A 12,792-nucleotide genomic window follows, 5' to 3' on the forward strand; every position below is an offset into this window, starting at 1 on the left:
ATCTTACAGATTCTGTTTAGGGCCTACCTATATGCGCTATTGAACTAACGGAACTAAAGTCTGACGTTATGTTCGGTGCATTGGATCAGAGCCTACTGGTGGAAAGCTGTGCTGTGGTGTCCTATTCGTTGTGAGAGACATGGACAACAGACTGGGTCTGGGTGATGAAGAGGAGGGAGATGTGGGGACCCTGTGGCACTCTTTGGACTGGCTGACGTCCTGTGTGATGGTGGCTGGAGGGGCTCTGCCCTACGCCTCACAGTACCAGCAGATCCTTCGGACCAAGAACACAGACGGCTTCTCTACACGCGTCTGCCTGGTTCTGCTGGTCGCTAACATCCTCCGCATCCTCTTCTGGCGAGTGGGTTTGGGGGTAAGGTTTACCTGGAGGTAATGCAGTGTCAGGTTTTCCGCTAATGTGTGTGTATGTGTGTCTGTTTGTTTGTTTGTGTGTATGTGTGTGCGTCTGCCTGTTTGTTTGTGTGTGTGTGTGTGTATGTGTGTGCGTCTGCCTGTTTGTTTGTGTGTGTGTGCGCATCTGCCTGTTTGTTTGTGTGTGTGTGTGTATGTTTGTGTGTGCATCTGCCTGTTTGTGTGTGTGTGTGCGCGTCTGCCTGTTTGTTTGTGTGTGTGTATGTTTGTGTGAGCGTCTGCCTGTTTGTGTGTGTGTGTGTGTATGTTTGTGTGCGTCTGCCTGTTTGTGTGTGTGTGCGTCTGCCTGTTTGTTTGTGCGTGTGTGTGTGTGTGTGTGTGTGTGTGTGTGTGTGTATGTTTGTGTGTGTTTTCACACCTGCAGGTTTGGGAAGCAGTTTGAGGTGACTCTGCTCCTGCAGAGTGTGGTGATGATTCTCACCATGCTGGTGATGCTCAACCTCTGCTGCTCTGTACAGAACACCAACCGTATCAGCACCAAACAGCACCACATCACAGGTAACAGCAACCATATAGCACCCGTAGAATAACTATCTAACAGCCATCTGACTTCGGCTCCAGGCGTTTGGTTACGTTGAAAGATGATAGCAAAGGCTAACAACATCCTTTTAAAAACCATAAGACCGCCATCTATCACCCATCTATGCACCATTTAATAACAATCCAGCCACATCTGCAGCTGTTCTATTGGTTTACCACTAGAGGGAGATATTGGGGAGGAAAGAGGAAACAAAAACCTTCCATTATTTACCTTCTGTCTGTGTCTCTGTCTGTCTGTCTCTCTCTTTCTCTCTGTCTGTATCTATGTCTCTCTGTCTGTATCTCTGTCTCTCTGTCTGTATCTCTGTCTGTGTCTGTCTCTCTGTCTGTATCTCTGTCTGTATCTCTGTCTCTGTGTCTATGTCTCTCTGTCTGTGTCTCTGTCTGTCTCTCTCTTTCTCTCTGTCTGTATCTATGTCTCTCGTCTGTCTGTCTCTATGTCTCTCTGTCTGTCTCTATGTCTCTCTGTCTGTATCTATGTCTCTCTGTCTGTATCTCTGTCTCTCTGTCTATTTCTCTCTGTCTGTGTCTATGTCTCTCTGTCTGTATCCCTGTCTCTGTCTGTGTCTGTCTCTCTCTCTCTCTCCCTGTCTGTATCTCTGTCTGTGTCTCTGTCTGTCTCTGTCTGTGTTTCTCTGTGTCTCTCTCTGTCTGTACCTCTGTGTATGTGTCTCTGTCTGTCTGTCTGTCTCTCTCTCTCTCTCTGTCTGTATCTCTGTGTCTCTGTCTGTCTGTGTCTCTGTCTGTGTTTCTCTGTGTCTCTGTCTCTCTGTCTGTATCTCTGTGTCTCGGTCTGTCTGTGTCTCGCTCTCTCTCTCCATCCACCCCATCTCTCTCTCTATCAGATCTGGAACCCCGGTTCTTTTGGAGCTGGGATGGCTTTGAGGACTACCTCATCTTCCTGTTGGCCTTCACGCTGCCCTGTGCCTTCGCCACCCTTCTCCTCCTGGACTCCTCTCTGTTTGTGGAGTCCCTGGGCTTCCTGGCCGTGCTGACGGAGGCCATGCTGGGGCTACCACAGCTGCTCCAGAACCAACGCAACCACTCCACCACCGGCATGAGGTGAGGCTGAGGAAACAAACACATTTTCTTCAGGAAATTGACCCGCTCTACTCAGATAAAGGTTACCAGCCGTCACTCACCTGCTTCTCTCAGCATCACCCTATCAGCCGTCACTCACCTGCTTCTCTCAGCATCCCCTACCAGCCCTCACTCACCTGCTTCTCTCAGCATCCCCTACCAGCCCTCACTCACCTGCTTCTCTCAGCATCCCCTACCAGCCCTCACTCACCTGCTTCTCTCAGCATCCCCTACCAGCCATTACTCACCTGCTTCTCTCAGCATCCCCTACCAGTCATCACTCACCTGCTTCTCTCAGCATCCCCTACCAGTCATCACTCACCTGCTTCTCTCAGCATCCCCTACCAGCTCTCACTCACCTGCTTCTCTCAGCATCGCCTACCAGCCCTCACTCACCTGCTTCTCTCAGCATCGCCTACCAGCCCTCACTCACCTGCTTCTCTCAGCATCCGCTACCAGCCCTCACTCACCTGCGTCTCTCAGCATCCCCTACCAGCCCTCACTCACCTGCTTCTCTCAGCATCCGCTACCAGCCCTCACTCACCTGCTTCTCTTCTCTCAGCATCCGCTACCGGCCCTCACTCACCTGCTTCTCTCAGCATCCCCTACCAGCCCTCACTCACCTGCTTCTCTCTGCATCCACTACCAGCCGTCACTCACCTGCTTCTCTTCTCTCAGCATCCCCTACCAGCCCTCACTCACCTGCTTCTCTCAGCATCCGCTACCAGCCCTCACTCACCTGCTTCTCTCAGCATCCCCTACCAGCCCTCACTCACCTGCTTCTCTTCTCTCAGCATCCCCTACCAGCCCTCACTCACCTGCTTCTCTCAGCATCCCCTACCAGCCCTCACTCACCTGCTTCTCTTCTCTCAGCATCCCCTACCAGCCCTCACTCACCTTCTTCTCTCAGCATCGCCTACCGGCCCTCACTCACCTGCTTCTCTCAGCATCGCCTACCAGCCCTCACTCACCTGCTTCTCTCAGCATCGCCTACCAGCCCTCACTCACCTGCTTCTCTCAGCATCGCCTACCAGCCCTCACTCACCTGCTTCTCTTCTCTCAGCATCCCCTACCAGCCCTCACTCACCTGCTTCTCTTCTCTCAGCATCCCCTACCAGCCCTCACTCACCTGCTTCTCTTCTCTCAGCATCCCCTACCAGCCCTCACTCACCTGCTTCTCTTCTCTCAGCATCCCCTACCAGCCCTCACTCACCTGCTTCTCTTCTCTCAGCATCCCCTACCAGCCCTCACTCACCTGCTTCTCTTCTCTCAGCATCCCCTACCAGTCATCACTCACCTGCTTCTCTCAGCATCCGCTACCAGCCCTCACTCACCTGCTTCTCTCAGCATCCGCTACCAGCCCTCACTCACCTGCTTCTCTCAGCATCCGCTACCAGCCCTCACTCACCTGCGTCTCTCTGTCCGCTCTTCATACCCATCTATTCCTCTCTGTTTTATATTATAATGCAGCCGTGATGGCGAGTGGGGATGCTGACCCTGATGAGTGTTTTGTTGTTACATTTGAACATGTTATACATTGGAGCAGAGCGCAGAGCGAGCCAGCTTGACACATTGTATAATTTAATTGCCTGGTATAACCAAGAGCACGGGCCAGTCTGAGTAGGCTTTGCAATTACACGTTTGCTAGCCTGTCACACAGTCTCTTGAGTGCCAGAGGAAAAATGGAGCACAGCTTCGCGACAGGCATGTCTTCAGCGTTACAGATAGGAAAACGCCTTGTCTCAAAAAACACGAGACATTTTACCAGAACCACCTTTTTTTCTGCACGATTTCATGCGCATTTGATATAATTTCACAGAACCACGTCGCGGGCCGTTTTAAACTAATCCCGGGTCGCTAATTATTGGTTTGATAACAAACAACGTCATGTTACCTAGCTATAGGCCTAATGGGAGACTAAACTATATAGGCCTAATGGGAGACTAAACTGTATAGGATTCATATAGGCCTAATGGGAGATTCATATAGGCCTAATGGGAGACTACACTATATAGGATTCATATAGGCCTAATGGGAGACTACACTATATAGGATTCATATAGGCCTAATGGGAGACTAAACTATATAGGATTCATATAGGCCTAATGGGAGACTAAACTATATAGGATTCATATAGGCCTAATGGGAGACTAAACTATATAGGATTCATATAGGCCTAATGGGAGACTACACTATATAGGATTCATATAGGCCTAATGGGAGACTAAACTATATAGGATTCATATAGGCCGAATGGGAGACTAAACTATATAGGATTCATATAGGCCTAATGGGAGACTACACTATATAGGATTCATATAGGCCTAATGGGAGACTATACTATATAGGATTCATATAGGACTGCCTAATGGGAGACTAAACTATATAGGATTCATATAGGCCTAATGGGAGACTAAACTATATAGGATTCATATAGGCCTAATGGGAGACTACACTATATAGGATTCATATAGGCCTAATGGGAGACTACACTATATAGGATTCATATAGGCCTAATGGGAGACTAAACTATATAGGATTCATATAGGTCTAATGGGAGACTAAATTCTATAGGATTCATATAAGCCTAATGGGAGACTAAACTATATAGGATTCATATAGGCCTACCTAATGGGAGACTAAACTATATGCGCTCTATTAGGATTCATATAGGCCTAATGGGAGACTATACTATAAAACAACTCTTTTTCTTGGGCTACTTAAATTCTGTTTGGTGCCTAAGGTTTAAAAAAAAAAAATTTGGGAGCAGTTTGTTTGTGGGTGTTGTAACTTTAATGTGTTAAAAAGTTAATGTTTAAGTTTATTCTTTGAGCTGTATCTGAAGATATTTCTTTAGATTTATTTGCATATGTAAGTCCAACGCTCTAACCACTAGGCTACCCTGCCGCCACTCCACTCTAACCACTAGGCTACCCTGCCGCCACTCCACTCTAACCACTAGGCTACCCTGCCGCCCCATATCATTATGCATGTTTCCTTCCTGCCATATCTCCAGACCAATCACAGCTAGGCCTTTGGATATAAGCCAATCAGCCAATCAATGCAGCATTCTAGTGTACAGTGAACAATGTGTTGTATTGACTGGAAGGGTCAAGTTAAATTCAATGTGTTGTATTGACTAGAAGGGTGAATATCAGTGACAGGTTTTTGTGTCATGCATAGGCAGAACATTTAGAAAATGAGAACAAGCTCTTCTAAATTTCATTTAAAAATAAATTATATTTCCTAGCAACAACCGATTTTAAATGAATTTGCCCATGGAGTTTAGAGGATGAAATATATATTTATTTATTTTATTTCACCTCTATTTAACCAGGTAGGCTAGTTGAGAACACCTTTATTTAACCAGGTAGGCTAGTTGAGAACACCTTTATTTAACCAGGTAGGCTAGTTGAGAACACCTTTATTTAACCAGGTAGACTAGTTGAGAACACCTCTATTTAACCAGGTAGACTAGTTGAGAACACCTTTATTTAACCAGGTAGGCTAGTTGAGAACACCTTTATTTAACCAGGTAGACTAGTTGAGAACACCTCTATTTAACCAGGTAGACTAGTTGAGAACACCTTTATTTAACCAGGTAGGCTAGTTGAGAACACCTTTATTTAACCAGGTAGGCTAGTTGAGAACACCTTTATTTAACCAGGTAGGCTAGTTGAGAACACCTTTATTTAACCAGGTAGGCTAGTTGAGAACACCTTTATTTAACCAGGTAGGCTAGTTGAGAACACCTTTATTTAACCAGGTAGGCTAGTTGAGAACACCTTTATTTAACCAGGTAGACTAGTTGAGAACACCTCTATTTAACCAGGTAGACTAGTTGAGAACACCTTTATTTAACCAGGTAGGCTAGTTGAGAACACCTTTATTTAACCAGGTAGACTCTATTTAAGTTGAGAACACCTTTATTTAACCAGGTAGGCTAGTTGAGAACACCTTTATTTAACCAGGTAGGCTAGTTGAGAACACCTTTATTTAACCAGGTAGGCTAGTTGAGAACACCTTTATTTAACCAGGTAGGCTAGTTGAGAACACCTTTATTTAACCAGGTAGGCTAGTTGAGAACACCTTTATTTAACCAGGTAGGCTAGTTGAGAACACCTTTATTTAACCAGGTAGGCTAGTTGAGAACACCTTTATTTAACCAGGTAGGCTAGTTGAGAACAAGTTTATTTAACAAGATAAGGCAAAGCAGTGTGACACAGAACAACACAGAGTTACACACGGAGTAAACAATAAACAAGCCAATTAGAAAAAAGAGTCTATATACAGTGTGTGCAAAAGGCATGATGAGGTAGGCATTAAAGAAGGCCATAGGAGTGAATAATTACAATTTGGCAATATAATACAATGATATAATATAGGTTACCCCACGGGGCCTGGGAGGCTCACAGGTCCACAGTGAGATCCAGTTTTCAATGCATTACTTCTTTTATCCCCCCCAAAAAATGGTTTAGCACTGTAATTTAAGTTTTAAAACTGCAAAATTATCTTTACGCCATGGAAACATTTGTACTGTTACAGAAAATTAGCTTTAAAACTGCAAAAATTAGCTTTAAAACTGCAAAAATTAGCTTTAAAACTGTTCTCTCTGTCCCATGGCAAAATGTGTAGAAGTGTAGGAAATTAACATGAAATCTACAACATTTTCTCTCCAATTTGAAGGGGGGGGGTGCTTTGAAATGTCCTTTCCCAGAACCCAGACTTTAAAATGTCCTTTCCCAGAACCCACACTTTAAAATGTCCTTTCCCAGAACCCACACTTTAAAATGTCCTTTCCCAGAACCCACACTTTAAAATGTCCTTTCCCAGAACCCACACTTTAAAATGTCCTTTCCCAGAACCCACACTTTAAAATGTCCTTTCCCAGAACCTTTAAAATGGACACAGGCTTTAAAATGTCCTTTCCCAGAACCCACACTTTAAAATGTCCTTTCCCAGAACCAGACTTTAAAACAGAACAGACTTTAAAATGTCCTTTCCCAGTTCCCCAGAACCCAGGCTTTAAAATGTCATTTGTTCCCAGGCCCCAGAACCCAGGCTTTAAAATGTCCTTTCCCAGGTTCCCAGAGTTCCCAGAGACTTTAAAATGTCCTTTAGACATTAAAATGTCCTTTCCCAGAACCCAGACTTTAAAATGTCCTTTCCCAGAACCCAGACTTTAAAATGTCCTTTCCCAGAACCCAGACTTTAAAATGTCCTTTCCCAGAACCCAACTTTAAAACCTTTCCCAGGCCCCAGACTTTAAAATGTCCTTTCCCAGGCCTGGACTTTAACCAATCAGACCTTCTGGGTGACATAGGGCTATAGGGCCATGTTGGGCTGCCTCAGACACCAGATAAGGGGCCTTTATTCAGACACCAGTCACCAGGTACATGAGAAGCCTAGAGTTCTCATGGGCTGGCACCAGTCAGCCTAGCTAACAAGACACCATCAAAGATAACCCAAAGCCAGTGTGACACAGACATAGGCCCATAATTTGGAACACAGCTCAAAACACATGGCACCAGTAAACAGTGATTAACAAGCCAATGACACAGTCAAGAGAAAAGAGCCCCCTCCAGCTATATACAGTGTGTCTCTACAGCCAAGCTGGGAAAAGGCATGATGAGTAACCCTCAGTAGGCATTAAATAGGCCACCCTAGTTTAACTAACCCTAACCTAACTAACCCTAGCTAACTCTAACCCTAGCTAACTCTAACCCTAGCTAACTCTAACCCTAGCTAACTCTAACCCTAGCTAACACTAGCTAACTCTAACCCTAGCTAACTCTAACTAAACTAACTAAGTCCTAACCCTAACTAGTCCTAACTAACTAACTAGCCCTAACTAACCCTAACTAACTCTAACCCTAACTAACCCTAGCTTGGAGAGGAGTAGAAGGTGCTCAACTAAAGTGACATGAGGTTCAACCTGGCCACATCTACATCATGTTTATGATGGTACACTGGAAACCAAAACAAACTGTTTCTGTCAGTTTGGTAGCAGTTTGTTGCATTTCCTGTCTACTGACAACAGCTACAGGGTCAACAACACAGGAACAGCCACCCGTAGGAGTCAGACATAACAGTCGTATACTACAATACCAAGCACAGATATACTGAGTGGACAAGACATTAGGAACACCTACTCTTTCCACGACATAGACTGACCAGGTGAATCCAGGTGAAAGCTATGATCCCTTATTGATGTCTCTTGTTAAATCCACTTCAAATCAGTGTAGATGAAGGGGAGGAGTCAGGTTAAAGGTCTTTTTAAGAGTTGAGACAATTGAGACATGGATTGTGTTCGTGTGCCATTGAGGGTGAATAGGCAAGAAATCAATATTTAAGTGCTTTTTAAACGGGGTATGTCAAGAACTGCAACGCTGCTGGAGTTTTCATGCTGAACAGTTTCCTGTGTGTTTCAAGAACGGTCCATCACCCAAAGGACATCCAGCCAACTGGACACAACTGTGGGAAGTATTGGAGTCAACATGGGTCAGCATCCCTGTGGAACACTTTCAACACCTTGTAGAGTCCCTGTGGAAGGCTTTCAACACCTTGTCAACAGAGTCCCTGTGGAAGGCTTTCAACACCTTGTAGAGTCCCTGTGGAAGGCTTTCAACACCCTGTAGAGTCCCTGTGGAAGGCTTTCAACACCTTGTAGAGTCCACGACCTGACAAGTTGAGGCTGTTCTGAGGGCTAAAGTGGAGGAGGGGTGTTCCTAATGTTTTGTACACTCACTGTAGCTCACAGGCGTGAACAACATTACTTTTCAAGCTAATTTTGATTGATCTTCATGAGAAGACTAGTATTTATGGAGTTGCCAGGTTTCTCATTTTAATGTATTCATGTATTTATTTGGGTCGTTTTTAGTTTTTCTATTCAAGTTATTTTGACTTGAAGACTTCATGTCTTCATATTAATGTTGATACAGTTATTTATTGGTCGGCCAGTCCTCGGGTCACTCTTCTGAAACACTTCATGTCTTCATATTAATGTTGATACAGTTATTTATTGGTCGGCCAGTCCTCGGGTCACTCTTCTGAAACACTTCATGTCTTCATATTAATTTGATACAGTTATTTATTGGTCGGCCAGTCCTCGGGTCACTCTTCTGAAACACTTCATGTCTTCATAATAATGTTGATACAGTTATTTATTGGTCGGCCAGTCCTCGGGTCACTCTTCTGAAACACTTCATGTCTTCATATTAATGTTGATACAGTTATTTATTGGTCGGCCAGTCCTCGGGTCACTTCATTCTTCTGAAACACTTCATGTCTTCATATTAATGTTGATACAGTTATTTATTGGTCGGCCAGTCCTCGGGTCACTCTTCTGAAACACTTCATGTCTTCATATTAATGTTGATACAGTTATTTATTGGTCGGCCAGTCCTCCTGGCACTCATGTCTTCATAGGTCACTCTTCTGAAACACTTCATGTCTTCATATTAATGTTGATACAGTTATTTATTGGTCGGCCAGTCCTCGGGTCACTCTTCTGAAACACTTCATGTCTTCATATTAATGCAGACTACCTGCTTCAAGTATACTTCCAGGATAACAACACAATTTGTGTTTTTAAAAGTGTTGTTCATGAAAATAAACGTGACATCATAATGTTTCTTGTTTCCTTATTATTGTCCTCTGCCTCAGAGTCAGATATAAATATCCTGTTGTGACAGCGACACTGGGGGACATCTATCTAGATGTTGTATTGAATACACTGTTACCTATGGAGGTTCCTGTCAGGGGGACGTTGTTCCAATGTCCTCAATGTCCTGGCCTGCTGCTGGAGAATCTCACACACACACACACACACACGGAGAGATTCACACACACACACACACACACACACGGAGAGATTCACACACACAGAGAGAGTCACACACACACACACAGAGATTCACACACACACACGGAGAGATTCACACACACACACGGAGAGATTCACACACACACACGGAGAGAGTCTCACACACACACACACACAGAGATTCACATACACACACAGAGAGTCACACACACAGAGAGAGTCACACACACACAGAGAGTCACACACACACAGAGGGAGTCACACACACACACACACACAGAGAGGGGAGAAGCTATAGATTATACTATAGATTAGATTAATTCGGAGTACTATTTTCAAAATGTCACATACTATAAAAGTACAAAATGTTGCATACTATTTAGTACTATAGTGGGAGTTTCTAAACACGGCCAGTGTGTTTCAGGGCTTCCGGGCTGATATCACTTTATCCTAGTTTCCAGTGGTCTGTTGCTCCTGTCAGCATGTAGAGGGTTAATGTGACTGGATGACAACACAGGGGGAGTGGTCTGTTACTCTGGTCTATAGTAGTGCCACTATTTAGGGAATAGGGCTCTGGTCTATAGTAGTACCACTATATAGGGAATAGGGTGCCATTTGGTACACAATCCAAGTTGTGTGATTTCCAATTTACTCACTAAAAACAAATGTTTAAAAAACTCACTGTTGCACGAAAAGAGTTGTGAGGAAACCACGCCCCTAACATATAGGCCGCCGCCCCGATTATTTAAATGTTCACTAAAAGAGTTGTGAGGAAACCACGCCCCTAACATATAATAATAGGCCGCCGCCCCGATTATTTAAATGTTCACTAAAAGAGTTGTGAGGAAACCACGCCCCTAACATAGGCCGCCGCCCCGATTATTTAAATGTTCACTATAAGAGGAAAGAACACCTTTGTGAACTGAAAAGAACCATCGAAGAGCTCAAATGGTTCTTTTAGTCATTATGGTTCCACATAGAACCCTCACCCTTCCCAAAGAACCCTTGAGGAACCCTCTTTTCTTAGTTTGTGGTAGTTTAGCGGCTACAGACTAAACACAGCCGGTTGTGTAGTATTGTGTTTTTAACACGTCGCAGCTCTCATCACTTGTAACTAAGCCTGTAAACATGTACACAACAACATCCGTGTTTTCCAGGGTTACTGGGGATTAGAATCAGACAGAGCACAAGGGATCAGGGAGTTGTGTTTCATTCCCACAGGAGAAGAGGAGGGAGCTTGTGATGTAATGACATTTCCATTCTGTCTCTGTCTCTCTCTCTCTTTGTCTCTCTCTCTCTCTCTCTCTTTGTTTCTCTCTGCCTTTCTCTCTCTCTCTCTCGTTGTCTCTCTCTGCCTTTCTCTCTCTCTCTCTCTCTCTTTGTCTCTCTCTACCTTTGACTCTCTCTCTCTCTGACTCTCTCTCTCTCTGACTCTCTCTCTCTTTGACTCTCTCTCTCTCTGACTCTCTCTCTCTGACTCTCTCTCTCTTTGACTCTCTCTCTCTCTCTGACTCTCTCTCTCTGACTCTCTCTCTCTCTGACTCTCTCTCTCTCTGACTCTCTCTCTCTGTCTGTCCGTCTGTCCGCCCGCCCACCTGTCCGTCCGTCTGTCTTCCTCTGCATCCTCTCCACTGTGTATCTTCCTGTAGCTCCCTGATCTGTGTGTGGCACTCCTCCGTGTGTGTGTCAGGGCGTGCCTCTCTCTCTCTCTCTCTCTACCGTGTGTTTGCGTGCTAAGGCAGAGAGAGGGGAGACGGACTGCCAGCTGATCCTGTCAGCAGAAAGACAGACCAGTGCAACAATGCAAGTCTGACAGCCACCATCTTCCCTCCTCCCCCCACCTCCTCCACTATGGCCCCTGACCTCAGCTCGGATACAGGGACCAATCCGCATCCCAAATATCACCCTATTCTCTTTATAGTCCACTGCTTTTGACCAGGGCCCATAGAGAATAGGTTAACAAGTAGTGCACTACATATGGAATAGGGTATTTGTATTGTATTGTGGATCTCCGTTAGCTTCTGCCAAGGCTGTCCTCTTGGGATGTATACCGTGTTGTTTTCTATTGGTCAACAAATCATTGTACAGGAAGCAGGAACAAGGTGAATTGCTACAACACATGACCTCCTCACAGGACCTCCTCACAGGACCTCATCACATGACCTCCTCACAGGACCTCATTACAGGACCTCCTCACAGGAACACCTCACAGGACCTCATTACAGGACCTCATTACAGGACCTCCTCACAGGACCTCCTCATAGGACCTCCTCACAGGACCTCCTCATAGGACCTCCTCACAGGACCCCCTCACAGGACCTCCTCACAGGACCTCCTCATAGGACCTCCTCACAGGACCTCCTCACAGGACCCCCTCACAGGACCCCCTCACAGGACCTCCTCACAGGACCTCCTCACAGGACCTCCTCATAGGACCTCCTCACAGGACCTCCTCACAGGACCCCCTCACAGGACCTCCTCACAGGACCTCCTCATAGGACCAACTCACTGGACCAACTCACAGGACCAACTCACAGGACCAACTCATAGGACCAACTCACAGGACCTCCTCGCTGGACCAACTCACAGGACCTCCTCGCTGGACCAACTCACAGGACCTCCTCGCTGGACCAACTCACCCCATTGTGTTTCAGGAAGTCAGAAGGAAACATTGAGGGACATTGTGACAGGAATGGAAAATCATTATGTAGTTTGGTTCAACTTTGACCTGTCTTGTTGGGATCCCAGTGTTACAGATCAGGTACTCCCTCACATGTTGACTGATTGAATAAACACTGAACAAAAATGTCCCAGTTCTTCCATTGCCTGCACACTCACCAGATATATCACCCATTGAGCATGTTTGGAATGCTCTGGATCGACGTGTACCAACAGCGTGTTCCAGTTCCCGCCAA

This window comes from Oncorhynchus nerka, unplaced genomic scaffold (assembly GCF_034236695.1).
Source record: "Oncorhynchus nerka isolate Pitt River unplaced genomic scaffold, Oner_Uvic_2.0 unplaced_scaffold_1311, whole genome shotgun sequence".
Lineage (NCBI taxonomy): Eukaryota > Metazoa > Chordata > Actinopteri > Salmoniformes > Salmonidae > Oncorhynchus > Oncorhynchus nerka.